This window comes from Babylonia areolata, chromosome 16 (assembly GCF_041734735.1).
Source record: "Babylonia areolata isolate BAREFJ2019XMU chromosome 16, ASM4173473v1, whole genome shotgun sequence".
Classification (NCBI taxonomy): domain Eukaryota; kingdom Metazoa; phylum Mollusca; class Gastropoda; order Neogastropoda; family Buccinidae; genus Babylonia; species Babylonia areolata.
In genome coordinates, this window is record NC_134891.1 from 16006368 (window position 1) to 16017075 (window position 10708).

Consider the following 10708-nt stretch of genomic DNA (forward strand, 5'->3'; position numbering starts at 1 on the left):
CAACTTCCACCCGTCACCCCAACCCCTGCTCTCTGGGGCTGATATTGAACTACCCGCCGTTGTCCTTTGAAGATGAAGCCAGCCGACATCGCCGCTGATATACTTCATCATGGCGGCAGGAAGGTGTGTGGGATGGTGGTGGGGTGGGCGTGTGAGTGCGTGTGTGTTTTTTTTTTTGTTTTGTGTTGTTTTTGTTTTGTTTTTGTTTTTTTGGGGGTCGGTGTTGGGGGAGGGGAGGGGTTAGGAGGTGGTTAGCAATCGAGGGTTTTAGCAATCTGGGGGTTATTTTTTTATGGCCTGAGCACACTTCTACAACCTGTGTTGTTAGCCTACTTTAAACTATTTGACTGGTGTACGGGCATTACTATACATTATTCAGGCAACGTGTGGGTGGTTAGGATGGTTGTGTTGTGGTTCCTGTGGATAGCTTTTCATTGTGTGTGTGTGTGTGTGTGTGTGTGTTGTGTGTGTCTATCTGTGTGTGTGTGGTTTGACACAGAGGAGAGAGAGAGACGAGAGGCAGGCAGTAACAGAGACAGATAAGCAAGAGAGACAGGGTAGATAAACAGAGAGAGAGAGAAAGAGAGCTAAACAGAGACAGACAGAGAGAGGTAGACAGAGAGACACCTAGACACACAGAGACAAGCAGGAGAGAGGGAGAGAGAACGAGAGAGAGAGAGAAGAGAGAGAGAGAGAGAGATCTTCGCTTAGTTTAAGGACTCTCAAAGGAGGGCTGGCTGATAATTGTGTTGTTGACTCTGTCAGTTGATGGTCAGACACAGACGCGGTCACTGGCGCCACAAGGTGTTGAACTTGAACTCGGCAGCACTGTCTGCGACCCTGATGTGGGGTGGGGGGTGGGGGGTGGAGTAGGGTTGGGGAGGGAGGGGGAAACAATGGGAACCATTGAAAGGAGTAGGGTGGGGGGGAGATTGGTTTGAACGAAATCGTACTGAAGGAAAAAAAAAGCGACTGATGGGTTAAGCTGTGATGCCGTAATTAATGATCTCAGTCCGGGACAGCAGCTGCATCTGTTGTTGTGCTGGTCATAGCCGGACACGACTGACTCTTACTTCATGAATTTGTATTTGTATTACTCTTTTCGTCACGACAGATTTCTCTGTGTGAAATTCGGGATGCTCTCCCCAGGAGAGCGCGTCGCTACAATGACAGCGCCACCCTTATTTTTTAAAAAAAGATTTTTTTATTTTTATTCTTTCCTGCCTGCAATTTCATTTATTTTCCTATCGAAGTGGATTTTCAACAGAATTTTGCCACGGACAACCCTGTTTATTGCCGTGGGTTCTTTTACGTGCGCTAAATGCATGCTACATACGGGACCTCGGTCCTCATCCGAATGACTAGCGTCCAGACCACCACTCAAGGCCTAGTGGAGGGGGAGAAATACTGGCGACTGCCGGTTGATTCGAACCAGTGCGCCAGATTCTCTGCTTCCTAGGGGGACGCCTCTAGCCAAACACTCTGTCGACCAATCAGAAAGCGAACTGCGAACCGGGGAAATCTTCATTTGGGGGTCGGGGGTCGGTCTAACGTTCTAAGATTGAGTTTTATCTGTCCGCTGAGTAAGGGAAAGGGGGCAAAGTGGTAACGCTCAGCTGCCGAAAACCAATCCGTGAGGTGGGGTTCGAATCCCGCTTTTGCCCTTTCTCCCCATGTGTAAGTTTTTTAAATTGGGGAAAAAACAAAAGACGCTAGTCAAAATTTGGGTGAGACGATAAACCTAGGTCCCGCGTGCAGCACGCACTTTAAAACCAAATGAAAAAGAACCCATGGCAACGAGAGTGTTGTCCTCTGGCAAAAATGTAAAAAATTTTCCCCTCTGTAAGGGACACAAATATGTAAGCATGCACCAAGGCTGTCAAAAAACCCTTTTTTTTATGTTGCCCGTCAGGCAACGCCTAGCAAAATTTTGGGGTTTGCCCAAAAAAGGATTTTTCCCAACGCCCCGTACCCTCCCCTTTAGAAAAATAACACGAAACCCGAAACTTTTTCCAGTCCTTTCTGCAGAAAAAACTTACGTAAACAATGCGTTTTTTGAACCCAGCTTTTTTCCCCTACCCCTGGTCTCTTTAATTTACCGAGTTTCAAGGGCGCTTCAATACCGGTGTGACGCGCAACAGCCCAGTGGTTTAAGCGTTGGACTTTGAATCAATCTGAAGTCACGGGGGTTTATTTCCGGGCCACGGCGCCTGGTTTGGGGAAAGGGTGATTTTTTTTTTCCCCCGAATTTTCCCAAGTCAAAATGGAACCTGCATCCTGAAACCCCCCTCGGGGTGATGCCAGCAGACATCAAAAATTTTTTAAAAGCACGTTAAAACCCTTAAACCATGTCCCCGTTCGGGGGGTTTTTGGAAAAAAAGCACATACCCGCAAAGGGACAAAGCCTCCCCACCCCCACGAAAACGGGAAAAAGACGGCTACTTTACGTGGGAAAAAAGGTCATACATAAAATAAAACCCCTCGTGTAAAATATTAATTTACAAAGAGAACGTGGAACCGCAGCCCACGAACGAAGAAGAATCTCTGGTGCCTCGGGACAGATGTTGAACAGACACTGGTAGTTTGAATCGACACAATGTGGAGGTAGGAGGAAGAAAAAAACAAATGTGTCAGCCTATCCCTGTTTGTCTAATTAACGATGTGGACAAGAAATGAGCATGACATGATTCTGATGTCTTGAACCGAAGATACCAAACACGGTTTTGGGACAGAAATGGGCATGGCGTAATTTCTGATGTCTAGAAGATAATAAAACACTGTTTAAATCTGCGTGGCATAAGAGATAGCAGAACTTGGTAGATTGAGCACAATTTCAGTGGCTGGGGAAAACAAAATGGTAGGCTGACGCTGGTGACTCAATGGACGCTGGGGGGGTAGACGGAAGATGTGTTATTTTGACTCGTACTTGTCATGTGATTACGAGTACTAGGTTCCCTTAATAAATTGTCCACACAAGTTTTGCGTTTTTCCTGTTTCTTATTGGATAGTAGGGCTTAATTAAGTAAGCCAGGATTGATGATGTCCTTAATTAAGCTAGGAGTGGTGTCCTTAATTAAGCCAGGATTGATGATGTCCTTAATTAAGTAAGCCAGGATTGATGATGTCCTTAACACACGTTTTGCACTTCTGACTTGTGCCATGTTGCTGTTTCTTTGAATAAAAAGAAAATGTTTTAATTAAAGCAAGGGAGATTGGGTTGTAGTTGTGGTGGCTTTGGGCTACGTACTGCCGTGCACGACAGGACGCTGACTGTTTTAACGCTGATGCCTCTGAGAATAGACACTTCGGGGAGATTGACCGTTGGTAATGTCATGCCTTGAAGGCAACGGGCATAACCTAGGTCACTGTAATTATCTTGGAAAAAGAGTTCAATACGTGCGTACACGCATACGCGCACACACACACACGCTCGCACTTGCGCATGTACACACATACACACACACACGGATACACACGTACATATATGCACGCACATATACACACACACGCGCGCACGGATAAACACACACACACACACAGACACGCACACACACAGAGACACGCACACAGACACAGACACACACAGACACACATACACACACATACACACACACACAGGGTTATTACATAAGACTCGCGCTATTGTGTGTAAACAAACACACACACACACACACACACACACACACACACACACACACACACACACACACGTGAGCCGAAGTCGCGGACAACAGCCTCTGACAGGGATCGCTGTACTTTGAGCGTCCATGATATAGCGCCCACAGACCTGTCACAGACTGGCAGTGGTTAAACCAGTCACATCATTCAATATCAGTGGGTGGAAACGCCTCCCAATTGTAAACAATCTTATAAAGACCCAAGAGCGAGTATTGACGCCCCCACCTCCCCTCGTCCCCCTCCTGAGCCCCCACCCCGACCCCACCCTTACTACAGCCCACCCCCACCACCATTTTGGGTTCAAAACTGCTTTGGGTAGAATATCTTGTAAATGTCAACCCTTCGCTTTGAGAGAGAGGGAGAGAGAGAGAGAGAGAGAGAGAGAGAGACAGAGCGAGAGAGACAGAGAGACGCTTTTGACGCTTTAAGTTTTACTGGTCATTGACTGTACAGTCCTTGTGTGTGTGTGTGTGTGTGTGTGTGTGTGTGTGTGTGAGAGAGAGAGAGAGAGAGAGAGAGAGAGAGAGAGAAACGTGAAAAACGTGAAAAGTCATTTCTTGTCCACATAGCCGTACAGCCCTCAGGACAAGGGGGATATCATATTAAGCATATTGTTGCACCTCTTGAATGGGTCTAACATCACCCTCCCCCCCAAAAAAAAAACCCACAAAACACACACACACACACACACACACGCACGCGCGCGCGCGCGCGCAAAATACATACTTCATAATGCACGCACTCACATGCGTACAGATACATACATGAAACGTGCGCGTTAAATGTGGATCATCATTGGATTAGTTGTCATTTTGTTCCATTATCTTTTTTCTCACAAGCATTGCTTCTGCTATGAATCTAGCTAGAGCTTTCAAAGAGTTTTCATTATCATTCGAAATAATACTCACAACATGATTGTGACTCGGATTACCAAAGAAAGAATTTATCATACTACAGTTTTTTCGTTTATCGCCGTATGCGGTACAATGAGAGAGAAAGGAGAGAGAGAGAGAGAGACAGAGAGAGACAGAGAGAGAATGACAATGACACCGCTACTGACACCGACATCAATTTTTATAGACACAGTCAATAGCCCTTTTGTCAATGGGGTACACATCAATATAGAAAAAAAAAAGAAGAAAAAAAAGAAGAAAAAAGAAAAAAAAAAGAGAGACATCAATAGAATTCACATGTCATTTCTAATAAACAATTGATATAAGAAAAACCTGAACAAACAATAACTGTTTACGCAACCGTCCAGTACATTGACAAAGATCACAATCTATGTACAGCCATGTATGAATGTCGGTGGCATTGACACGAGAGAGAGACAGAGACACAGAGACTGACAGACAGACTACAAATCACGAACTACAAATGATAAACCAATTTGCTAGTTTGTGATCCTGATGCTTTACAAAACAGTGCAGATTGGTGGTGGTGGTGGTGTGTCCATCGAGATCGATGATGACCATCGTTGTCATCCAGCTGGGGGATGGGGGGAGGGTGGTGGTGGGGTGGGGGGAGGATGCTCATGAATCTATCTGTGAATGCGCAGATGGCTGAACAGTCCAATCTGCGCACTAAATGTTCGCCGACAGTTGGGGCAGACAAAGACAGGCATATCATTGTCAGGGAGCTTGTTTGCCCGTGACTTCTGGCCTGCCTCTTCTGAACAGCTGCTGCAGTCCTGTTGGCCTCGCACAACTTGGCGGACTTTGTGCACAGCAGCGCGCCATTTGTCACGGTCCACTGCAGATTCCTCCCAGGAGTCAGGGTTGATACAAACGCTTTAAGAGAGACTTTCAGACTATCTCTGAAGCGCTTCTTCTGACCTCCGTGTGATCTCTTCCCTTGTTGCAGCTCGCCATAGAAGGAGCCTTTTGGGCAGCCGATGGTCGGCATGCGCGCCACGTGTCCCAGCCCAGCGAAGCTGGGACTGCATCAGGATGGTGAAGATGCTGGGAAGGGTGGCTTTTTGCGAGCACCTCTGTGTCTGGGTCCTGTCTTGCCACTTGATGTTCAGGAGCTTCTGAGGCATGTTGTGTGGAAGTGGTTCAGCTTCTTGGCATGTCGTTGGTACACTGTCCAAGTTTCGCAGGGCGTACAGTAGTGTGGGGAGAACTACTGCTCTGTAGACCTTTAGCTTGGGTCTCAAGACTAATGCCTCTTCTGTTCCAGACATTGCACTGAGTCTGCCAAAAGTTGCGCTTGCTCTTGCAATCCTGACGTTCACTTCATCGTCGATGGTCGCATTTCGTGACAGTGTGCTGCCAAGGTATGTGAACCGCTCCACCGCACTGAGTCTCTGACCGTTGACTGTGATGTTGGGCCTCAACGTAGGGTTTCCCTGGGGCTGGCTGATGGAGAACTTCAGTTTTCCTCGTGCTGATGGTAAGGCGAAGTTCCTGCTGGCAGTGGCAAACTTGTCCGACGCTGAGTTTGCATGTCAGCTTCAGATCCAGCGTTGAGGGCACAATCATCAGCTAACATAAAGTCTCTGATGAGGTCTGTCCATGACCTTCGTTTTGCTTTAAGTCTTCTGAGGTTAAACAACTTGCCATCTGTTCGTACTTTAGGCCGATTCCAACATCGCCATCTCTGAAGGCATCAGTAAGCATTGCAGAGAACATGAGGCTGAACAGCGTTGGAGCCAGGACGCAGCCTTGCTTGACACCATTTGTGACAGCAAAAGGAGCAGATGTTTCGCCATTGTCCTGGACTCGAGCCTGCATGCCTTCATGGAATTGGCAGACCAAGGAAATAAATTATCCGAGGGCAGCCGTACTTGGCCATGATCTTCCACAGTCCCTCTCTACTCACTGTTGTCGAAGGCCTTTGTGAGGTCGACAGAGGTGGAGAACAGATCAGCATTTTGCTCCTGACATTTCTCTTGCAGCTGCCTTGCAGCAAACACCATGTCGGTGGCTCCGCGCTCTTTCTGGAATCCACATTGGCTCTCAGGCAAATAACCTTGGTCAAGGTGTGCTGTGAGGCGGTTTTAGTAGGATCCTGGCAAGTATCTTGCCTGTGATGGAGAGCAAGGAAATGCCCCGATGTTATCACGGCTTGCCGGTTCCCCTTCGCTTGTACAAGTGAATGATAGATGCATCTTGAAATCCTGGGGGATCGTCTCTTCTTTCCACATGAGTGAGTACAGCTGATGGAGCTTCTAGTCAGCACAGTGCCTCCATCCTTGTAGACCTCTGCTGGTATGGAGTCTGAGCCAGGTGCTTTGCCACTGGAAAGCAATGGATTGCTTTCTGGGTCTCAAGAAGTGTTGGCGGATCGTCCAGTTGCTTCGTTTGATGGGGACTTGTGGAGCCTGCTCTATGGCTTCATCATTTATGGAGGAAGGGCGATTTAAGACACTGTTGAAGTGCTCAGCCCAGCGTTCGAGAATTTTCTCCTTCTCGGTGATCAAGGTATTCCCATCTGCACTGAGGGGGGGGGTATCCTGAGGTTTGGGGGGCCGTAGACTTTTTTAAGGATCATAAAAACCTTTTCATATCGTGCCGTCACATATCCCGATCTATCAGTTTTTCACTCACCCCTTTATCCGGCATCTGGCGAAATTTTTTGCTGAACAGTTCTGCGATGGAAACGTCACATCCTTTTTTGATGTGGACTTTGGGTTGCTCGGGTGGGTTTTTATGCAGAGGGGCGTTTCTCCCAAAGCTGCTTGATTTCACACAGTTTTCATCAAACCTTTTTGTGCTTTCGGGGGGCAGGGCCCCGGGGTTCTGAAGCTGTACATAGATCAGCTCACGCAGGGCCTCCAGTCAGACTCCCATTCGGTTGTTCAGAAAGGGGCAGATTCCAGACGATCTTCCAGCACTCCACAAAGGACTTTTGATGGTGATTTTATTTAGCTTGGGGCGAGTGAGCCGTTTTGGACCTTCTGGCCTTGGGGGCTCTTTTGGGGCTGGATTCCAATATTCAGCTTCGAGACTACAAGGCGATGGTCTGTCCACACTCGGCGCCGCACATGGTCTTTGTTACACGTACATCTTGCCTATCCCTTTTCCTGATGATGACGTAATCGATGAGATGCCAATGCTTTTGAGCGAGGGTGCATCCATGACGTCCTGTTACGGGTAGGGAGGCAGAAAACTGTTGGTTATCAAGCAGTTCGTGCTCTGCACAGGTCTGAAGCAAAAGCAATCCAGTTGGGTTGCAGTGGCCCACACCGTGCTTTCCAATCCACTCCATCCCAGGAGATGTAGTCAGAGCCAACTCTAGCATTGAAGTCCCCAAGTATGATGAGCTTGTCTGCTTTAGGGATAGCAGCAATGACAGAGTGAAGGTCCTCGTAGAAACTTCGCCTTCACTTCATCCGGGTTGGTCATGGTTGGGGCGAGGCACTGACAATGGTGAGTGCTTCTGGCCAGATGCCAGTGGGAAGTTTTCATGGTCATAAGCCTATCGTTGACTCACCTTTGGATTCCAGCTACTTGCTGACAAGTGCTGTTTTTACTGCAAAACCAACGCCAGTCCTCACGTCTCGCTCTTCGCTTCCTCGTCCACTCCAGAAGAAGGTGTAACCAGATCCCCGTTTCACAGAGCTCGCCTTCGCCTGCAAGCCGAGTCTCACTCAAGGCTGTGATGTCAATGTTTATCTGGCGAGTTCGGATGCAACTAGTTCCGTTCTCTCTTTGGGGTCTGTCCACGTTACCTCTGTCCAGGAGAGTCCTTATGTTCCAGTCACCAATGGTGAGAGGACGATCCTTGTTTTTTTCCTTTTCCTTTCTTTTTGTTTCGACCGCTGATGTAGGGTCCCCGCCAGCCGCGGTATGCTGGCCAGGGTGATATGGAGCAGGCAATTTTTAGGCACCTTGTCTAGCCCCTTCCTCATGCCAGGGAGGTGAGCAGTGCATTCCTAAAGAGGGCCTGCTCAGACGCTCAGACGGCTGCCGAGCTCCATCGCTGCTCCTGTCGACGAAGAACGACCCTATGGCCTGAGCCGCCTGCGTGCAGGTCTGGGGCTGCGACTCCCAGTGTCCCACACCTGTCCGTTTCGTCGCTCGCCTGTCCCCCAACAGATTTGGGGGGTGATGAAATGATGAAGGTAAAAGGTCATTTTGGATGACTATGACTTGCGCGATGAGTTGGTTTAAAGTAAAGGGGATTGCGCAACGTCGACCTCACTCTCTCGCCCCGGTCCACCAATTTCCAGGGGCAAACTAAGTCAGCGACGGGGGAAATGGCACGGATGCGTGGATGACCAAGATATCCTTTTTGGGGCGTCCATCTTGCCTTGCACTCCACAGGCTTTGCGTAACCCCCTTTCCTCTCCGTTGAACCGAAGGTTTTTTCCCGCAGATTCTGCCGGACCAACTTCGCATGCAGGGGTAGACACACCCCGGGGGCCAACGCGGTGGCATGCACACAAACAGTGGAGCCATGCCGTCGTGGCTCCCTGACCCGACCCCTTTTATGGACTCCAAAGGGTGTCACCCCACCCGCCCCCACCAGTCCCAGAAGGGAGCAGTGGGAGTGCCGTTTAGGTCGCCGGCAACCCGACCCTGAACAGGTTGTACTGGATTACAGGTTACCAGTAGCAGATCTAATGAGACCTGACCTGACCGTAAACTGCTCACTAATTCATTTATCAGAAGTAACAAGTGTTCATTAATCAAACATACTGCAAAAAAGCAAAATGACTAACAGGGCATTCAGGAACTGTCTTGGAATGGACCTAAACTGCTCACTAATACCATTTTATCAGAAGTAACAAGTGTTCATTAATCAAACATACTGCAAAAAAGCAAAATGACTAACAGGGCATTCAGAACGGTCTTGGAATGGACCTAAACATTTGCTCACTAATACCATTTATCAGAAGTAACAAGTGTTCATTAATCAAACATACAGCAACTACAACATACTTTTGTGGTAGTTCTTTCTTTCCTCTTGGAGATAATAATCTAAATGATGCACATGTATACATCACACTCTCATAAATGTGCAAACACTTACCAGTTTGTCATCTGTGTATGTGTGCTGCAAATAATATCTAATAAAAAATTTAAAAAATTTTAAAGACAGAAAAAATTAAGAATGATTAACTTTTCAGTTCACATTGAACAGTTGAAGCAAGTGCCACATTTTCCACCGAGTGGCTGAAACTTATGACCATAACAATAATAACATTACTGCTTAGCATACCACAAATGCTAATGCTGCATGATCATCATGACTGAAGTCTGATGTGCAGAACAGCTAGTGCAAGGTAGATGCATCAATTTCAGAGTGGCTGCTCTACTGTCTTTCCCACTGAATACTTTTGGTCCAGCTCTGTTTTAGACTTTCACAACCATAAATCGTTCAACAAGCAAGCCAGCATGCTGAGAAATTGAATGAAATGATGTCAGTCATTCACCAACATGCAAGCATGGTCTTCCTTACAAATCTCATAAATGAATGATAGCAAAGAGGATGCGAAGAATTGGTCCAAAAATCAACATAAATAACAACAATAGACAATTCATAGCGTTTACTCTGCATGTAGACTTGATAAAATCAACACTATAAGTTTGCAGGAAAATTCTGGATCATGCCAAGCTGATCTGATAAAACTCTCAAAAGTCCGTCTCTTTCAATTCTTCATTCCACAATGATCTGATAAAACTCTCAAAAGTCCGTCTCTTTCAATTCTTCCATTCCACAATGATCTGATAAAACTCAAAAGTCCGTCTCTTTCAATACTTCATTCCACAATGATCTGATAAAACTCAAAAGTCCGTCTCTTTCAATACTTCATTCCACAATGATCGATAAAACTCAAAAGTCCGTCTCTTTCAATACTTCATTCCACAATGATCTGATAAAATTCAAAAGTCCGTCTCTTTCAATACTTCATTCCACAATGATCTGATAAACTCAAAAGTCCGTCTCTTTCAATACTTCATTCCACAATGATCTGATAAAACTCAAAAGTCCGTCTCTTTCAATACTTCATTCCACAATAGGAACTGCCTGGGAAAGTCGCAGTAGTCAGGACAGTGTCATCTTCAATTGCTTAGATTTC